The sequence below is a fragment of the Microcaecilia unicolor genome, chromosome 2 (assembly GCF_901765095.1).
Source record: "Microcaecilia unicolor chromosome 2, aMicUni1.1, whole genome shotgun sequence".
Classification (NCBI taxonomy): Eukaryota; Metazoa; Chordata; class Amphibia; order Gymnophiona; family Siphonopidae; genus Microcaecilia; species Microcaecilia unicolor.
The window spans coordinates 116,202,855-116,223,654 of NC_044032.1; the positions used below are offsets into that span (position 1 = coordinate 116,202,855).

At 49.3% G+C, this 20,800-nt stretch overlaps 1 protein-coding gene across 2 annotated transcripts in view; it reads left to right on the forward strand.

The window, feature by feature from the left end:
• The first annotated feature begins 1,389 nt into the window (after positions 1–1,389).
• LHFPL2 (LHFPL tetraspan subfamily member 2) overlaps positions 1,390–20,800 on the forward strand; it is a 382,911-nt gene continuing 363,500 nt past the window's right edge. For both annotated transcript variants that reach the window (XM_030193238.1, XM_030193239.1), the window contains exon 1: positions 1,390–1,592. The gene's annotated coding sequence lies outside the window, so the exon portion shown is untranslated. The remainder of the gene's footprint in view (positions 1,593–20,800) is intronic.

Consider the following 20,800-nt stretch of genomic DNA (forward strand, 5'->3'; position numbering starts at 1 on the left):
ATTTTGTTAAACACATTCCTTGGTTGTACTGATAGATCCTGGTCATGTCTGTTTAAGGGGATAATGAATTGTACATTGCATACATTCTATAGGATATGTATAACTCTTGGAAGATATCTCCTAGGGATGCCATAAATAAGTTAAACAGTACTGCCGAGAGGGCTGAACCTTCTGGTACAGCACGTGTGATTGGAAAGCTAGTGGAAACTGTGTCTAGTATTTTAACAGTGGAACTTTATTCTCTGTAAGTATGAGAGAAACCAGGATAGGACTTGCCCACCAGTGCCAAAGTCTGACAATTTGTTGAGCAGGAGATGATGGTCAATAGTGTCAAATGCTGATGCGATATCAAGTGTGATGATGCAGAAGTTGATGTTCTGGTCCATTCCAATCCTTAATTCATCCAGCATTGATAGCAGCAGAGGTTCTACGCTATGGTTCGGTCTAAACCTGTATTGAAAGTCATTTAACAGATGATTGTCTTCTACAAACTCCATTAGTTGGTATAGCACAGTTTTGTCAATAATTTTTGCTAGGAACGGTATGACTGAGATTGGTCTGTAGTTATTCATTATATTAAAGGAATGCTTCCAAAATGGAACCCCAAATCTACAGGTTAACATGGAAAATAGCAGAGTAGGGAGGGAACTGAACATCATAACAGAAACGAATGTTTCCCTGTGCTGTGAGGCACCCAGGAGATGTTAATTAGGTGCAGTTCTGTGATAACCTTTCAGGCTGCAGAGGGAACATTTTGAAACTCTGGCAATTCCAACATTAAACAGGCTTACAAAAATATCAGGTTAACCTGTGGTACATTTACAAAATATTGTCTGAAGTTCCCTGTAGTCAAACTCAAGGCAAGAGGGCTCCACAAGAGAAATAAGGGAAAAGAAAACAGAGAATATATGCGATAAGGAAGCGGTTATCCAACCAACATTAAATTAAGACTAAAACAGTCCTAAAGTGAAAGAGTAGACCAGAATTTAAAAAAACCTCAGTCCAGTAAAATTACAAAATTAGATTTATTTTTTTCAGTCTTTCATACCAAGGAGAAGAGATGTTGAAAATAATGAAGAAAATGTGAAGGCTAGATTATATATATATATTTTAAAGAATGGTTCATGTTAGGATTTCAAAAGCTTGGCGAGTAAGATGAAAGCAGCCGAATTTCGCCCAGTGACTCCGTGAGCGGGACCCCCCTCGCGGACCCCCTTTCCCGCCGCAGCCACGGTGACCGTCCGCAAGCTGTGGAGCTGGAAGAGGGGGGCGGAGAGGGGAGGCTTCAAGCAGCGACGTGAGCTAACCGGTGAGCAGTGACGTGCGGCTCCCGTCCCGCCGGATAAGCTGCCACTCCGACTCAGCTGCTCTTTCATTCCTCCTCCTTGAACGGTTGCGGAGGCAGTGGCGGGGGCCAGGGAGGATGGTATTGCAAGGCTAGAGGCAAAACCTGGTGGACAACGAAAAGGACAACGATTACAATCCAAAAGGCGAACGATCGCCCTTGTGCCGGCGGGGGAATCATTACTTTGCCTTCCGAGCAAGTGGTGCTTGCGTGAACCGGCGGCGCTGAACTTGCAGTCGCCGGCTGGGTAAGTTTTAGGAACTACAGCAAGGGGGATCTGTGGCTCCTCTGGGTCCGATCCATTCATTACATTTATGTCTGCTGGCTCAAGTCATGAGAGGATAATTTCCATGCGCTTTGTTGTAGAAGTAAAAAAAAAAAAAAGTCACAGATTGAATTTGTGAAGGTCTTTTCTTCTAAGAGTTAAGAGGGTTGTGCGTGATTTCGCTGGATGCTGCGGTGAACGAGACGGTGGCAGCAGCAGCAGGAGGGGGAAAAAGCTGCTCGTACTATTGTATTTTTGGCCGGTGGGGCAGGGGAACAGTTAACTTGTTATGATTTTGAGCGGCATGAGAACCAGATATTAAGCAGGAATGATGAATTTCAGGACGTTTCTTTAAACCGGTGGTGGTGGTGGGGGGGTGGGGTCTGTTTTCTATTGCCACAATGGAGCAGAGATTTAGGTTAGTTTGGAGAGTATTTTGAAGTACAGTTATATTTGTGACTTTTTCTTTACCACATAGGCGCCAACATTTCAGAAATGATTGAGGGTGCCAAACACAATACAAATTATATCCGTTGCTGGACACAATGAAAGAGCTTGCTCAATATTGGGGGTGATCAGCAGACACAGAGCTGGCTCCTGTGCCTTTACCGCTTCCTCCAGAAGAGATTCGCTGGATTTCAGTTGTCTCAGAATTCTTGGGCTAAGCTACTTTCCTCCTGCTTTCAACTGTTGCCTCTGGTATTATTTTTGTGGTTGGTCGCTCCTCTGGCTGCCGCAGTTACAGCGGGCTTCTGTTTTATGTGGAAAACCTACACTGAAAGTCTGAAATCTAAATACAAGAGAGAATTAAGAGAATCTAGTTGCATTGATGTTCTAATTTATGGGGCAATTTATCACACTGTCAGTGGGGGTGCAGACTTCTTGAGGTAGCGTTTTACCCACAGGGTATGTGCTAGGAAGTATCTTTGGGGTTTTGATGATTGTCCCAGGGAAAAAGTACCCATGGGCAGCTATGCCAGATTCCTCTCTGCAGGCACAATTTCCACCAAAACATCAGGTACACTTTTGAAAATCCAAAGTTGTCTGTAGTGTTTTGTAAACTGACCTAACACTGCGTGCAGGAATACCTCCAAATTACACGGGTAAAATTATGAAATTTGTATAAAGAGTCCTGAATGTTCAAATTGCCTATTTCTGTACATCAAAGGTGATTGTCTCCCCTCCCCCCTTGCAGCTTTCTAGTATACTATTGTATTTGTCTGGTGTCTGAACCCCCATTAATCAGTTAATATTTTTTGTCAGGGTCTTAAAATGGCGCTAATATTTGTGCTATCCACCCTACTATCCCTTTTCCACCCCTTTGTCTGCATTTAAATAAAATTCTGCATTTGCAGGATAATGTTACAAACTGTTTTTTTCATGTAAAATGCTGATTTATGTACATAAATGGGTTTTTATAAAATTAGGTCATGCCTAAAAGTATAGCAGTGGCTTGCTTAGGAGTGGAGCATGGGTGGCGTTATTATTTTATATATTGTATATGTGCACATTTGCACCTGTCTCGCACAAGGATAACATTTGCACCTTCAATCCATGCATACTTTCTGCAGGATTTGTGCTGGTATTTTACAAAGACACATAGGTGCTTATGTGCCTTTATAAAATAGGCAACAGTTGGGTACCTTCCTGCCAGCTCCGCTACTAGGTGAATTAGGGGTTTGCCTAGGGTGACACAATTTGGGAGGGGGGAATGGCACCGTCCTGGCGGTCAACAAGTCTGTGTTCAGCATCTCCTCATCCTCCCCCCAAGGTGTTCAGCAGCTTCTCTTCTCTTCCTTGCCAGCTTCATGTTGGCACTGGCATGTCAGTCAGCTTGCTGACCACTATATTAATTTTGCCTAGTGCAGGACCTTGAGGATCTGTGCATTCTTAAGGACCAATAGGTTCTTAAGCAAGCACAATTTCCCAATTTCAGAAGGGGTAGGACCCAGTGTGCCTTGAGCATGCACAGAAGCTGGGGTACAATGAGTGTTATATCAGCAAGCTGACATACCGCTGCCGTCATGGAGGGGGGTCAGAAAGGGAAGTTGCTGAACATCTTGGGAAGATAGGGAGATGCTGGACACTTTGGGGGATAGAGAAGGAGGGATGCTGGACACCATGATGGGGGGAGGGAGATAGGGAAGGGGAGAGATGCTGGATACCACGGTGGGGGGGGATAGGTAAGGAGAGAGATTCTAGATACCATGGTCCAGGGAGAGGAATAGAGAAGGAGAGATGTTAGACAGCATCCCCCTAATTCTATAAATTTGCATGCTCAAATTTGTACTTAGCACACAAGTTTGCACATGCAGTTTATAGAATAAGGTCAGTTGCATGTACAACTTAATTTAATAATTGGCTGTTAATTGGACTTAGCCAATCATTGGGTTTAATTGGAGTTAATGGGCACCAATTAGCAGTTGCATGTGAAACTGCCCGTAGTCGTAATTCTAGAAGCTGTACATGCAAATTCTGTTGCATACAGCCTCTAAGGGGGTGTGTTGTGGGAGGGGCATGGGCAGGTAAGGAGAGTGCCTAGGAGTTCAGTGTGCAGTTTATAGAACAACTAGGAGTTATGCGCCTAACTGTTGCGGTTAGGTGTGAGCACTTACACCAGCCTTTGACATGGCATAAGTGCTCACGCCTAAAGTTAGGTGTGAAATTGTGGACTTACACTAGTATTAATGGTAGTTCTGTTCAGAACTGCCATTATAGAATTTGTGCTTAACGTGCATCATCCCAGCACCTAAAATTTGTTTCTCTTTCATCAATCTACCCCCATTAGAGGAGGGGAATAGGGAAGGAGAGAGATACTGGACACTATGGGGAGGCTGGAAGATAGGGAGATAGAGACAGGGATAGGCTGGACACCAATAGTGGGGAGGGAGGGAAGGTGAGATCCTAGATGTGAGGGTGGTAGGGAGTGCGGGGGGGGGGGGGGGCTTAAGCCTCCATGGGGTGGGAAAGGTGTCAGATACCCTTGGGCTGGTCCTGCTTCCAGCCATGTTGACCTAGTCACCATGTTATAAAATTACTCTTTAGGTCAGCGTTTTTCAACCAGTGTGCTGTAGCACATTGGTATCCTGCAGCTGCTCCCCAGGTATGCTGCGGGAGCTGGGTCTGCTTAATTTGTGCCAGAATGGAGTAAGTTTTCATGTCTCTAGTAGTCGGTGGCAGGGAGCAGCAATTCATACAGCCTGCTCTCATCAACCACGGAGCCTTCTCTTTGATGTAACTTCCTGCATCCACTTAGGCGTGAAGTGTCAGAAAAGAAGGCTCTGGGGTTGGCATGAGCAGGCTGTATGAATCGCTGCCACCAACCGCTAGAGACAAGAAACCTTTTAAAAGGTACCCGGGGGGGGGGGGAGGGGGATAAAGAGAGACAAGGAGAGATGCCTGGTCGCTGACTGAAGAGGGTACAGGAGGGAAGAGGGAGATGCTGGGCTATTTTGGGGGGCATGGGGCAAAAAGAAGGTAAAATACTGGACTATTTGTGAGAACGGAGGGGAAAAGAAGGTAGATACTGGACTTGTGAGGATGGGGAGGAAGAGAAGGTAAAATGCTGGACCATGTGTGGGGGTGGGGGTGGGGGTGGGATGGGACAAAGGTCAAATGCTGGACCATGTATGGAGGTAGGGGTGGGAGAAGAAGAAGGCAAAATGCTGGACCATGTGTGGGGGTGGGATGGGAAAAAGGTCAAATGCTGGACCATGAATGGAGGTAGGGGTGGGAGAAGAAGAAGGCAAAATGCTGGACTATGTGTGGGTGTGGGGTTGAGGGGGGAAGAAGGTAAAATGCTGGACCATGTATGGGGGTATGCCTTGACAATTTTAGCACTGTGTAAGTGTGCCATGAGACAAAAAAGCTTGAAAATCTCTGCTCTAGGGGGATAATTCTGTGACGTGGGCGCTGACATTTATATGCTGAATATATAAATAAATAATTAGAATAATGGCATATACCCATATTTAAGCACATAATTTATAGAATACTATAAGTTATGCAAGTTGATGCATTTACATCAGTGCCTAAATTATAGGTGCATATTTTACCCGTTGCTCTAATATTCTATAAAGGAAAATAGGCATTTATTTATTTAATACATGTTACGGAATTTTCAATGCATGTTAATTACTTAAACAGCAACGTTATAACTAAGGGCCTCTTTTACCAAACTGCGCTAGTGATTCCTACGCAGTAATGACGATGAAGTGAATGGGCTTTGTTGGCATTGCTGCACTGGGAATCGCTAGCGCGGTTTGGTAAAAGAGGCCCTAAGCATCCAACCAATCTAAATTAAGATTCCCAGGTGTAACCGAGGCGCCTAACTGGAGGCGTAGAATTGCCCAATTAATGCACATTAAAACCTGCATTAAACACCTGCCATGATTTAATAGGTAGGCCCCTTATAATTTAATGCTGGTATGTAAAGTTTTTGAGTATTTTCTTTTCTTTTTTTTGCTGAGTTCTCTGTTTTGTTTTTCTTTTAAATACATAAAATCTCTCTCCATCATATTTTCTTTCCCTTCTCTTCACCCCCCCCCATCCTGAAACAGTTATGTTTTCATCACTCGCCCACTCTCCAGTACTTAATTCCCCACCCACCCACTCACTCCCTGTCACTTATTCCCCTCGCCTTCCACCCCCTCCCCCCCAGCTTCATTACACTTTCTTCTTCTTGTTCATTGCCTTCTGTTATTCCCAGCTTGGACATTGCCTCTAGTTTCAGCTCCTTCCGTGTTCTGTCAGCTCCTCTTGGCCTCCCTGATCCTCCTTGTCTGACTTCTTTTTTCACTACTTGGCATTTGTGTCTATGTTTCAGGGTTCTGAGCAGCTCTTGATGAGTTTGAGCAGATTGGTGCCCACACTCCCGTGCTGTCATACAGGAATAATGTGGGACTACGGGCACTACATAGAACCATGAAACACAGTTACATGCAGCAGCTGGTGGGAGGCGAAGCTGGACAGCAATGACTGGAGAGGCCCAGCAAAGCTGAGAATGAAGAGAGTGAGTGCAGGGCAGGCAACTAGGCTGGCAGTGTTTTTCAGGTTGCTATTGGATGAGCACAACCTTCATTTTTTTTCTGTCAGGGGAATGAGTTTATTATTTCCTTCTTTGGATGAGGGGTTAAAGTGAAAGAGCCCTAAATTTAATCTATAAAGATGCTTACCTACTTTCCTTCCGAATCCCACCCCATGATACCACAGCTTCCTTCAAACAAGCTAGCGAGTCTGAAGTGCATCTATGTTTACCATAAAGCAAGCAGCTTGTTTCAATTGTCATTAACCAATCCAAATTAAGATTCCATTGGCACTCTGTTGGTACATAATTGTGGAAATTTGAATCTAGGTCGCACAGCTGTTTCCTGGTTTCCTTTTGAACAAAAAAAAAAACCCAAATTACATTAGCAGAGAACTGCTGAGAGCTCAGACTGTTTACATTTGCATTATGGAAGGCAAGGACCTAACTATACATTCAGACTACAATTGTTGTCCTTTCCCTCAAGGTCTTACAAACAGTTGCACAACATGAAGGAGCTATTCTGTTCAAAAGTGACTGACAACAGTTCTCCCTTAATATTAAACTTGAGGGGACGGGGAGAAGTACCAAGTGTGTGGCTATACAAAATTCTCAAGAATCTGACCTTAAATAGCACGTTGTTCACCATCTTTATTAGTAAGAGGTGAATGCTTCCAGGTTTTTTTTGTAGTTCACATATATGTGACCTGCTGAGTGAAAAGTGGGGTTACAAATAACAAAGCTAAAGGCTATACCAGTTTGGAGGGGTAGAAAAGGACTATGCGTTTTTTTAAAAACAAATTTGATGTTTTTTCATGTTCTACAGCCATACCTTAGCAGGGTTTAAAAAAGGTTTGGATGGCTTCCTAAACGAAAAGTCCATAGACCATTATTAAAATGGACTTGGGGAAAATCCACTGCTTATTTCTAGGATAAGCAGCATAAAATGTATTGTACTTTCTTGGGATCTTGCTAGGCACTTGTGACCTGGATTGGCCACTGTTGGAAACAGAATGCTGGGCTTGATCGACCTTCGGTCTGTCCCAGTAAGGCAATACTTATATACTTTTGTAACCTTTGCAGGATTATGCAGTTGATATCCCTCTATCTTGTGGTATAAATAAGTCACAAACCCCACTTTTGGGACCTCTTTGCTCAGTGGGCCACATATTCATTTTGTTGTATGCAACAAATTACGTATGGTATTTTCCTGTTCAGCTATCACTTAATTCCAGCAGAACCTCAGAATGTCACTATTGCTTTACCATGAGTTGTGCATACAGAGTGAATGAAATAAAATAAAAAATAATAATCCAGCTGATATTCAGCATGTGTTGACTGACTGGGGGAATGGCTGCCGACCGGTTAACTCATCTATTGGAGGCTATCCAGTCATTTTCAGTGGGATTTAACTGGTTTTCGCTGCTGAAAATGACTGGTTAGGGCCAAACTTTAAGCCAGCTACGTTGGGGACATAATAGAGGAGTCCTTTTACTAAGTTGCAGTAGGCACTAGCACGTGCTGGTTAATTAGTGTTTAACCGGCTATCCACAAATATTTAGTGGGAGATAGCTGGTTATCACCTGCTGAATATTCGCAGTTAACACTTGTCAGATAACCAGCTATATTGCGCAATATAACTGGCTATCCACAAATATTTAGTGTATCACTAAGGGGCCCTTTTCTTAAGGCACGTAAGCGCCTATGTGCGTACAACATGCGTCAAATTAGAACTACTGCTCGGTTATTGCATGCACCGTGCGGCAATTCTAATTTTTACTCACGTCCGATATGTGCGGCAGAAAATATTTTTTATTTTCTACTGCGTGGTGCTAACCAGGCGGTAATCGACAGTGTACGCACGCTGACGATTACCGCCCGATTAACACGTGAGACCTTAATTCTAAGTCAATGGGTGGTGGTAAGGTCTCAGGCCCAAAATGGATATGCGCCAATTTTTATTTTGTCGCATGTCCATTTTGGGCCAAAAGAAAGGCCTTTTTTGCAGGCGCTCGGAAAAATGGATATGTGCGCGTCCAATACACGCGCCTACACCAGCACAGGCCATTTTTCGGCATGCCTTAGTAAAAGGGCCCCTAGGTTTGGCGGCCAAATTAGGCTGCTGAAAAAGCAGGCCTATCTTTGGCCAGCTTCAACTTAACCAACTAGCGCTGAATATTGATTTGGCCAATTAAGTTGAAACTGGCCAAAATTAAACCAGACATTCAAGTTTCTTTATTCCTGATATACCGCTACAGGGTTAATACATTCAATACCGGTCACTGGAAATGGCCCAGCATTGAATATCCGGGCTCATCGCCAACCGCGGGAGACAGCCTGGCTAACTCCTGTGGTCTGAATATAGGGCAGATTGTCTTTTCTATGCATTCTCTTTGTGTATCCTCCCTCCCCAAAAAATAAATGTTCATAATATTTCACACAAACTGCTTAGTTTGTCATTTTAGTTGAACAGAGGGTTGGATTTATACTTCAAACTGAAGAGTTTACTTAGGGGCCCTTTTACTAAAGGGTATTAAGACCTTATTGCACGGTTAGCGCATTCAAAAAGGCTACTGCAGAATCGCGTTAAAGTGTGTTGAGATATTTTGCCTATTTGTACACGCTAATCCACACCGTACTGATTTTTAAAACATATTTTTGTGAGGGGGTGTGTTAGGGGCAGAGAGTGGGTGTTCCAGCTTTATCCGGCTATGCATTATGATTAACATGTGCTAACTGGATAACACAGATTCTCCGAGGACAAGCAGGCTGCTTGTTCTCACTGATGGGTGACGTCCACGGCAGCCCCTCCAATCGGAAACTTCACTAGCAAAGACCTTTGCTAGTCCTCGCGCGCCCATGCGCACCACGCATGCGCGGCCGTCTTCCCGCCCGAACCGGCTCGTGTTCGTCAGTCTTCTTTTGTCCGCGCTCAGTACGGTCGTGTTTTCGCCGTGTCGCGCCCCGGAAAGTCGACCTCGCGCGTCGTTCTTACTTCGTGTTAAAAAAAAAAAAACTGTGTGGAAGGAGACTCTCCGGTCTTTTTCCTTCCCATATTTCCAGTTTTTCGCCCCGGTAAGTTTTCTTTCGTCGTCGGGGTAGGCCGCTTTTAGGCCTCGGGTCGAAGTTTTCTTCCCCTTGTTTTTGTGGTGCCTTTTCCGCCATTTCGACTTTTGATCTCGCCGGCGTGATTTTTCCGCCCATGACATCAAAGTCTCCCAGCGGCTTCAAGAAGTGCACCCAGTGCGCCCGGGTCATCTCGCTCACTGATAGGCACGCGTCGTGTCTTCAGTGCTTAGGGGCTGGGCACCGCCCGCAGGCCTGTAGTCTGTGTTCCCTTTTACAAAAGCGGACTCAGGTAGCGAGATTGGCCCAGCGGAATGTTTTGTTCTCGGGCTCTTCGTCGGCATCGGCACCGGGAGGATCCAGTGCATCGACGTCATCAGCGCCCGGACCTTCATCTTCGCCCCTGACTGCATCGAGTGTATCGAGGCATCGACCCTCTGCATCGGGGCGACATCGGAGGGCCGCGTCGGCGTCGGTGACATCGAGACCTCCTCTTTTGCTGATGTCGTCGGACGGTGGTGCTTCGTCTGGAGCGCAGGTGAGGGCTGTCCATTCCCCTGCTGGTGGCGGTGAGCCTTCGGGTGGGTCTCCTCCTGCCCTGAGGGCTCCCGCGGTACAGCCCCCCCGAGACCGACCTCCTTCGGCCTCGGCCCCGAGGAAGCGACGGCTGGATTCGACGTCCTCCTCGTCGGTGCCGGGAAGCTCCGGTGACATGCTTCGCTCCAAGAAATCGAAGAAGCATCGTCACCGGTCTCCTTCCCGTGTCGGCACCGAGAGCTCTGGGTCGCCGAGGGAGTCGGCACCCAGTAGGCATCGGCACCGAGAGGACCGCTCACCCTCTGTTCAGGAGGTGTCGATGCGCTCCACTCTGGACAGCCCGGAACAGCCTCCACGCCCGGAACAGGTTTTGACATCGACTCCTGCATCGACATCGATGTCTTTCTCCACAGCCGCTCTGCACGAGAGCCTCCGGGCCGTTCTCCCAGAGATCCTGGGGGAGCTGTTGCGCCCTACCCCTCCGGTACCGGGGGTGCTTGCGCCACCTGTACCGTCGAGCGAGGCACCGGCTGGTTCCATGCCCGAGGTGAGGCCTTCCGCATCGGTACCGCGTGCGGCACCGACTGCGGTCGCCTCCCAGGAAGGCTCCCCGACTACGTCGGCGGAGGGAGCTTCGCTGATGCGGGCGAGAGAGTCTACCTCTCGACGCTCCCATCGTGGACGTGGCTCCACGGAGTCGAGTCGGGCACGGTTGCAGACACAGGTCCGTGAACTTGTGTCTGACACAGAGGGTGAGGCCTCGTGGGAAGACGAAGGAGACATCAGATATTTCTCTGACGAGGAGTCTGAGGGTCTTCCTTCCGATCCCACTCCCTCTCCTGAAAGACAGCTTTCTCCTCCCGAGAGTCTGTCTTTCACTTCCTTTGTCCGGGAGATGTCTACGGCCACCCCCTTCCCGGTGGTTGTGGAGGACGAGCCCAGGGCTGAAATGTTTGAGCTCCTGGACTATCCTTCTCCACCTAAGGAAGCGTCCACAGTACCCAGGGCCGTGCCTAGGGTCTCTGGCGCCCCCCTGCAGACTATCAGTTGGCGCCCCCCCCCCCCCCCGTGAAAATGATCACGCCCCCCCCTATGAAAATGATCGCTCACCACTTGCCACACTGAAAGGAATTGTCAGCAATATTCTTAGAAACAAATTGCTATACATTGCAAAATAAGATAGCGGATGTAAATTCTCAAAGTGGACATATTCCAAATGCTAAAATGAAAATAAAATAATTTTTTTCTACCTTTGTTGTCTGGTGACTTTCTTTTTTCAATCATGCTGGTCCAGTATCTGATTCTGCTGCTATATGTCCTCTTAACTCCATTTCCAGGGCTTCCTTTCCATTTATTTCTTTACTTTTCTCCTTTCTTCTTCATTTCTTGCTCTATATCCATTTCCAGCAATTTCTCCTCTCTCCCTGGGTCCTGCCCTCCCATCCATGTCCATTCTTGTCCCTCTCTGCCCTTCCCTCCTCCATCCATAGCCAGCAAGCCTCCTCTCTCCCCTCCCCTCCATTTCCAGCAATTTGTCCTCTCCCTGGGCCCCCATGTCCATCCTTGTCCCTTTCTGCCCTTCCCTCCTCCATCCATAGCCAGCAAGCCTCCTCTCTGCCCTCCCCTCCATTTCCAGCAATTTGTCCTCTCCCTGGGCCCCCATGTCCATCCTTGTCCCTCTCTGCCCTTCCCTCCTCCATCCATAGCCAGCAATCCTTGCCTCCTCTATCCCCTCCCCTCCATTTCCAGCAATTTGTCCTCTCCCTGGGCCCCCATGTCCATCCTTGTCCCTCTCTGCCCTTCCCTCCTCCATCCATAGCCAGCAATCCTCTCTCTCCTCCCCTTCCCTTCCAGCAATTTGTCCTCTCCCTGGGCCCTGCCCTCCCATCCATGCCTCTCTGCCCTTCCCTCCGCACCCTGGGGCCTTTAAATCTTTTACTTCCGGTCGCAGCAGCGTCAGTGAAAGCGGAGCGCTGCCGACGTCTCCCTTCCCTTTGCGCTCTTGGTTCCCTCAGTGTCCGCCTTCTTCTGACGTCAGAAGAAGGCGGGACACTGAGGGAACCAACGAGTGCAAGGGAAGGGAGACGTCGGCAGCAGTGGCGTAGCTAGGGTAGTTGACACCCGGGGCCGGTCATTGTTTAACACCCCCCCCCCCCCCCCCCAAATCCAGTACTAGGCATACCGAGAATACAAAACACTCACGACCTATAGAGCAATTTTACCATACCATAAGCAGTCATTTCTACGAGTCACACAAGGAAAAGGAAAGCATCTTAAACACTACAGTGAGCACTAGAACATCAATTCACCTATTGTAAAACGAAACCAGACAGAATAGTACAGATCGTAGATCCTGCACAGTCAATGCCAACTGAAAGCCATGTCTTTTTCAAACACAGATACACCCTAATCCACTATAGGATAAGTAATCATAAACTTTCTATTTAGACAAAAATTAAACTGAACCCCCGATGCCAGACTCTGCATACAATGCAACACCACAGAAACAGAAAATGTCCCCTAGTACTGTGCAAAATATAAAGACAGCAGATGTAAATTTGAAAAAACTAACAAATACCAATCACCACTTTACAAATTAACAAATAGAAATAAAACATATACAGAAAATAAAATAATACCATTTTATTGGACTAATACATTTAGCTTCCAGAGGCCAAAATCTCCTTCCTCAGGTCAATACAGTATAGTGCTGTTACAGTATCCTATCCTGATCTGAGGAAGGGGGTTTTGTTCTCTGAAAGTTAAGTCAAAATGTATTAAAATTAGTCCAATAAAAAGATTACCTTATTTACATGTTCTATTTATAAACATTTATTAACACAGCTAAAATACTATATCCTAAAGCAAAATAATAAAAATATATATTTACAGTTTGTTGTCTTTGGTTTCTGCTTTCCTTATCTTCTTTTCACCGTCTTCCTTCCATCCAGCATCTGTCTTCGCTCTCTCTCTGCTCTCCAGTGTCTGCCCTCTCTAATGTTCCTTCCATCCACATCTGCCCTCTATTTCTGCTCCTTCCATCCACCATCTGCCCCAGTCTGCCATCTCTCTCTCCCCCTTCCATCCACCATCTGCCCTCTCTCTCTCCTTTCCCTCTAGCATTTGCCCTCTATCTCTGCCCCCTTCCATCCACTGTCTGCTCTTTCACTCCCTTCTATCCACTGTCTGCCCTTTCTCTCTGCTCCTTCGATTCACCATTTGCCCTCTCTCTTTCCCCCTCCCATCCATTCAGGGTCTGCCCTCCCTCTCACTCCCCATTCCATCCAGGATCTATCCCCCCTCTCTCACTGCCCCCTCTTTTCGGCTCCCAGTTCCCACCTGCGGCTGCCCCTAGTTCCAGATCCATTGATTCTCCCATCCACCCCTGCCCCAGGCATGACCCCATTCTCCCTCCTGCTCACTTTTCAGACCCCAGTTCCAGCTCCATGCCCCTTCTCCCATCTGTCTCCCACCCAGTCCCTTCTGCCCATCTGAGTCCCCCTCACCCCATCTGTCTCCCTCCCAGTCCCTTCTGCTATCCAAGTGCCCCCCACCCTCACCCCATCTGTCTCCCACCCAGTCCCTTCTGCCCATCCGAGTCCCCCTCACCCCATCTGCCTCCCTCCCAGTCCCTTCTGCTATCCAAGTGCCCCCCACCCTCACCCCATCTGTCTCCCACCCAGTCCCTTCTGCCCATCCGAGTCCCCCTCACCCCATCTGGCTCCCACCCAGTCCCTTCTGCTATCCAAGTGCCCCCCACCCTCACCCCATCTGTCTCCCACCCAGTCCCTTCTGCCCATCCGAGTCCCCCTCACCCCATCTGCCTCCCACCCAGTCCCTTCTGCTATCCAAGTGCCCCCCACCCTCACCCCATCTGTCTCCCACCCAGTCCCTTCTGCCCATCCGAGTCCCCCTCACCCCATCTGTCTCCCACCCAGTCCCTTCTGCCCATCCGAGTCCCCCTCACCCCATCTGCCTCCCACCCAGTCCCTTCTGCTATCCAAGTGCCCCCCCCCCTCACCCCATCTGTCTCCCACCCAGTCCCTTCTGCCCATCCGAGTCCCCCTCACCCCATCTGTCTCCCACCCAGTCCCTTCTGCTATCCAAGTGCCCCCCACCTTCACCCCATCTGTCTCCCACCCAGTCCCTTCTGCCCATCCGAGTCCCCCTCACCCCATCTGTCTCCCACCCAGTCCCTTCTGCCCATCCGAGTCCCCCTCACCCCATCTGCCTCCCACCCAGTCCCTTCTGCTATCCAAGTGCCCCCCACCCTCACCCCATCTGTCTCCCACCCAGTCCCTTCTGCCCATCCGAGTCCCCCTCACCCCATCTGTCTCCCACCCAGTCCCTTCTGCCCATCCGAGTCCCCCTCACCCCATCTGCCTCCCACCCAGTCCCTTCTGCTATCCAAGTGCCCCCCACCCTCACCCCATCTGTCTCCCACCCAGTCCCTTCTGCCCATCCGAGTCCCCCTCACCCCATCTGTCTCCCACCCAGTCCCTTCTGCTATCCAAGTGCCCCCCACCCTCACCCCATCTGTCTCCCACCCAGTCCCTTCTGCCCATCCGAGTCCCCCTCACCCCATCTGTCTCCCACCCAGTCCCTTCTGCTATCCGAGTCCTCCCCCACCTTCACGGTCACCCCATCTGTCCCCCACCCTCACCCTGCCTCGTCTTCTCCCTGCCACCCGTCTTTAAAAAGAAATTGTTTGCCGACGCGATAGCGAGCGCAGCACTTCGTGTGGAAGTAAAAGAAGCGAATCCGATCATCTCATTGGGCCTTCCTTCACTGTCCCGCCCTAGAGGAAATAGGAAGTTGCGTCAGAGGAGGGCGGGACAGTGAGGGAAGGCCCAATGAGATGATCGGATCCGCTTCCTTTACTTCCACACGAGGTGCTGCGCTCACTATCGCGTCGGCAAATAAATTTAAAGGGCTGGTGCGGGGGGGGGGGGGGTGCCAGGATGAAGAGCAGCGGGAGCGGCGGCACCCCCCTTTCTGGTGACACCCGGGGCGACCAAAAGATTTAAAGGCCTCGGCGGGGCGAGGGTAAGCACCGCGGCGGCGCCCTCCAGAGGTGGGCGCCCCCCTGCGGCGCTTACCTCGCTTACCGCATCGGCACGGCCCTGACAGTACCCATGCATCATGTCCTAAAAAAGACATTGCTGGCGAACTGGACCAAGCCTCTAACTAACCCCCACATTCCCAAGAAGATCGAGTCCCAGTACCGGATCCATGGGGACCCAGAGCTGATGCGCACTCAGTTGCCTCACGACTCTGGAGTTGTGGATTTGGCCCTAAAGAAGACCAAGAGTTCTAGGGAGCATGCTTCGGCGCCCCCGGGCAAGGACTCTAGAACCTTGGACTCCTTTGGGAGGAAGGCCTACCATTCTTCTATGCTCGTGGCCAAAATTCAGTCTTACCAGCTCTACACGAGCATACACATGCGGAACAATGTGCGGCAGTTGGCGGGCTTGGTGGATGCGCTCCCCCCTGAGCAAGCCAAGCCATTTCAGGAGGTGGTCAGGCAGCTGAAGGCGTGCAGAAAATTCCTGGCCAGAGGGGTGTATGACACCTTTGATGTTGCGTCCAGGGCCGCTGCTCAAGGTGTGGTGATGCGCAGACTCTCATGGCTGCATGCCTCCGACCTGGAGAATAGAATCCAGCAGCGGATTGTGGACTCGCCTTGCCGTGCGGATAACATTTTTGGAGAAAAAGTCGAGCAGGTGGTAGAGCAGCTCCACCAGCGGGACACCGCATTCGACAAGTTCTCCCGCCGGCAGCCTTCAGCCTCTACCTCTACAGGTAGAAGATTTTTCGGGGGAAGGAAGACTGTTCCCTACTCTTCTGGCAAGCGTAGGTACAATCCTCCTTCTCGACAGCCTGCGGCCCAGGCTAAGCCCCAGCGCGCTCGCTCTCGTCAGCAGCGTGCGCCTCAGCAAGGCCCCTCGGTTCCCCAGCAAAAGCAAGGGACGAGCTTTTGACTGGCTCCAGCAGAGCATAGCCGACATCCAAGTGTCAGTGCCGGGCGACCTGCCAGTCGGAGGGAGGTTGAAAGCTTTTCACCAAAGGTGGCCTCTCATAACCTCCGATCAGTGGGTTCTCCAAATAGATACACCCTCAATTTGGCCTCAAAACCTCCAAATTGTCCACCGGGAGCTCAGTCTTACAGCTTCCAGCACAAGCAGGTACTTGCAGAGGAACTCTCCGCCCTTCTCAGCGCCAATGCGGTCGAGCCCGTGCCATCCGGGCAAGAAGGGCTGGGATTCTATTCCAGGTACTTCCTTGTGGAAAAGAAAACAGGGGGGATGCGTCCCATCCTAGACCTAAGGGCCCTGAACAAACATCTGGTCAAAGAAAAGTTCAGGATGCTTTCCCTGGGCACCCTTCTTCCCATGATTCAGGAAAACGATTGGCTATGCTCTCTGGACTTGAAGGACGCCTACACTCACATCCCGATACTGCCAGCTCACAGACAGTATCTGCGATTTCAGCTGGGCACACGTCACTTCCAGTACTGTGTGCTACCCTTTGGGCTCGCCTCTGCGCCCAGAGTGTTCACAAAGTGCTTGGCTGTAGTAGCAGCGGCACTTCGCAGGCTGGGGGTGCACGTGTTCCCATATCTCGACAATTGGCTGGTGAAGAACACATCCGAGGCAGGAGCCCTGCAGTCCATGCAGATGACTATTCGCCTCCTGCAGCTACTGGGGTTTGTGATAAATTATCCAAAGTCCCATCTTCTCCCAGTGCAGAAACTCGAATTCATAGGAGCTCTGCTGGATTCTCGGACGGCTCGCGCTTATCTCCCAGAGGCGAGAGCCAACAACTTGTTGTACCTCGTCTCGCGGGTGCGAGCGTCCCAGCAGATCACAGCTCGGCAGATGTTGAGATTGCTGGGCCACATGGCCTCCACAGTCCATGTGACTCCCATGGCCCGCCTTCACATGAGATCTGCTCAATAGACCCTAGCTTCCCAGTGGTTTCAGGCTGCTGGGGATCTAGAAGACGTGATCCACCTGTCCACGAGTTTTCTCAAATCCCTGTATTGGTGGACGATTTGGTCCAATTTGACTCTGGGACGTCCTTTCCAAATTCCTCAGCCACAAAAAGTGCTGACCACGGATGCGTCTCTCCTGGGATGGGGAGCTCATGTCGATGGGCTTCACACCCAAGGAACCTGGTCCCTCCAGGAACGCGATCTGCAGATCAATCTTCTGGAGTTACGAGCGATCTGGAACGCTCTGAAGGCTTTCAGAGATCGGCTGTCCCACCAAATTATCCAAATTCAGACAGACAACCAGGTTGCCATGTATTATGTCAACAAGCAGGGGGGCACCGGATCTCGCCCCCTGTGTCAGGAAGCCGTCAGCATGTGGCTCTGGGCTCGCCGTCACGGCATGGTGCTCCAAGCCACATATCTGGCAGGCGTAAACAACAGTCTGGCCGACAGGTTGAGCAGGATTATGCAACCTCACGAGTGGTCGCTCAATTCCCGTGTTGTGCGACAGATCTTCCAGGTGTGGGGCACCCCCTTGGTAGATCTCTTCGCATCTCGAGCCAACCACAAAGTCCCTCAGTTCTGTTCCAGGCTTCAGGCCCACGGCAGACTGGCATCAGATGCCTTCCTCCTGGACTGGGGGGAGGGTCTGCTGTATGCTTATCCTCCCATACCTCTGGTGGGGAAGACTTTGTTGAAACTCAAGCAAGACCAAGGCACCATGATTCTGATTGCTCCTTTTTGGCCACGTCAGATCTGGTTCCCTCTTCTTCTGGAGTTGTCCTCCGAAGAACCGTGGAGATTGGAGTGTTTTCCGACCCTCATCACACAGGACGAAGGGGCACTTCTGCATCCCAGCCTCCGGTCCCTGGCTCTCACGGCCTGGATGTTGAGAGCGTAGACTTTGCCTCTTTGGGTCTGTCGGAGGGTGTCTCCCGCATCTTGCTTGCTTCCAGGAAAGATTCCACTAAGAGGAGTTACTTCTTTCTGTGGAGGAGGTTTGCCGTCTGGTGTGACAGCAAGGCCCTAGATCCTCGCTCTTGTCCTACACAGACCCTGCTTGAATACCTTCTGCACCTGTCTGAGTCTGGTCTCAAGACCAACTCTGTAAGGGTTCACCTTAGTGCAATCAGTGCATACCATTACCATGTGGAAGGTAAGCCGATCTCAGGACAGCCTTTAGTTGTTCGCTTCATGAGAGGTTTGCTTTTGTCAAAGCCCCCTGTCAAGCCTCCTACAGTGTCATGGGATCTCAATGTCGTTCTCACCCAGCTGATGAAACCTCCTTTTGAGCCACTGAATTCCTGCCATCTGAAGTACTTGACCTGGAAGGTCATTTTCTTGGTGGCAGTTACTTCAGCTCGTAGAGTCAGTGAGCTTCAGGCCCTGGTAGCCCAGGCCCCTTTCACCAAATTTCATCATAACAGAGTAGTCCTCCGCACTCACCCTAAGTTCTTGCCAAAGGTTGTGTCGGAGTTCCATCTGAACCAGTCAATTGTCTTGCCAACATTCTTTCCCCGTCCTCATTCCTGCCCTGCTGAACGTCAGCTGCACACATTGGACTGCAAGAGAGCATTGGCCTTCTATCTGGAGCGGACATAGCCCAACAGACAGTCCGCCCAATTGTTTGTTTCTTTTGATCCCAACAGAAGGGGAGTGGCTGTGGGGAAACGCACCATATCCAGTTGGCTAGCAGATTGCATTTCCTTCACTTACGCCCAGGCTGGGCTGGCTCTTGAGGGTCATGTCACGGCTCATAATGTTAGAGCCATGGCTGCGTCGGTAGCCCACTTGAAGTCTGCCACTATTGAAGAGATTTGCAAAGCTGCGACGTGGTCATCTGTCCACACATTCACATCTCATTACTGCCTGCAGCAGGATACCCGACGCGACAGTCGGTTCGGGCAGTCAGTGCTTCACAACCTGTTCGGGCTTTAGGATCCAACTCCACCCCCCGAGGGCCCTGTTTGTTCTGTTCCAGGCTGCACTCTCAGTTAGTTGGTAAATTTTTTAGGTCAATCTCAGTAATGTCCTCGCCGTTGCGAGGCCCAATTGACCATGGTTGTTGTTTTGAGTGAGCCTGGGGGCTAGGGATACCCCCATCAGTGAGAACAAGCAGCCTGCTTGTCCTCGGAGAAAGCGAATGCTACATACCTGTAGAAGGTATTCTCCGAGGACAGCAGGCTGATTGGTCTCACAAACCCGTCCGCCTCCCCTTTTGGAGTTGTGTCTTCCCTTGCTTTGTCTTGCTACATATGGGACTGACGAACACGAGCCGGTTCGGGCGGGAAGACGGCCGCGCATGCGCGGTGCGCATGGGCGCGCGAGGACTAGCAAAGGCCTTTGCTAGTGAAGTTTCCGATTGGAGGGGCTGCCGTGGACGTCACCCATCAGTGACCCATCAGCCTCGGAGAATACCTTCTACAGGTATGTAGCATTCGCTGTTAGTGCAGGAGCATTCAGTGCCTCTTATATAGGAGGCGGTAGGTGTTCCTATGTTAGTTCTTTGCAGGTACCATGCGCTAATGACAATGTTAGTGCATGATCTGCAATAAAATATATTAAAAAATACCTCAATAGTGCTGCATTAAATCTGGGATTAGTGTGTTTCCAAGCGTTAAGCCCAGATTCTAGTACCTTATAGTAATAGGGCGCCTTAATGAGTGCCTAGGGAAGAACTCAGGGAGGTTTGATTGACAGGAGATGGCGTCACATGACAGGGCTGAAGCCGTCTACACCCAAGAGGTTTAATTGCTTCCCCATACAGCTGCTGCCATCTGGACACACTCAAAATACATTACTTTGTAGGGCAGCAAGCTCCACCTACAGGCTTCAGTCCAGATAATGGGCCAAGCTCTCCCGCTATCTCCTGTCAGTTAAACCTTCTTGGAAGAACCTGATTAGATATATTGGGGTAAATATCTGTCAGTACTGTCTGATCAGCTGTCATTAGAAGGAAACATCTTCCATGAAACACAGTATAACCTGTATCTCAGTTACAGTCACATTGTTGTTGTTGATTACCTATTTTTATTCTAAAATTGCAAACTAACCTGGATGTCTTTAGCTAATATTGGAATGGTCCATTGTACACAAACCTGACCTTCTTTTTCATTTTCCCATCCTTGAGACATGTGCTTAAAACCCTATTGTATGTGGAAAACTCATAATTTACCATTCTAATTACAATGTCTGTGAACAGTGCTTTAGTCAAGTACCACAAGCACACGTACACACAGTATAATATTTCAGCTGAACAGTGTTATTTGGTAAGTTCTAATTCCTTCCACTGTCTGCTCGTTGTTCTACTTACAGATGTTTTATTGAGCTCAAGTGGTTAACCCAAGGTCAACTGGGTGTAGAATGCAAAGTCACGAGCAAGAGTGACTACTCTGTTATATGTGTATATAACTGTCTCTATAACAGTTATTCTGTTGGCCCTCTTTGTCTAGAGACTTAGCTCTGCAAGTTATGCAATATTAAATATCGTAAAAATATTGAATTGGTTCTTTTTTGACTGCAGAACAACAATTCTTTTTCAGGAAGTGATTGTAGGACAACATATAGCAC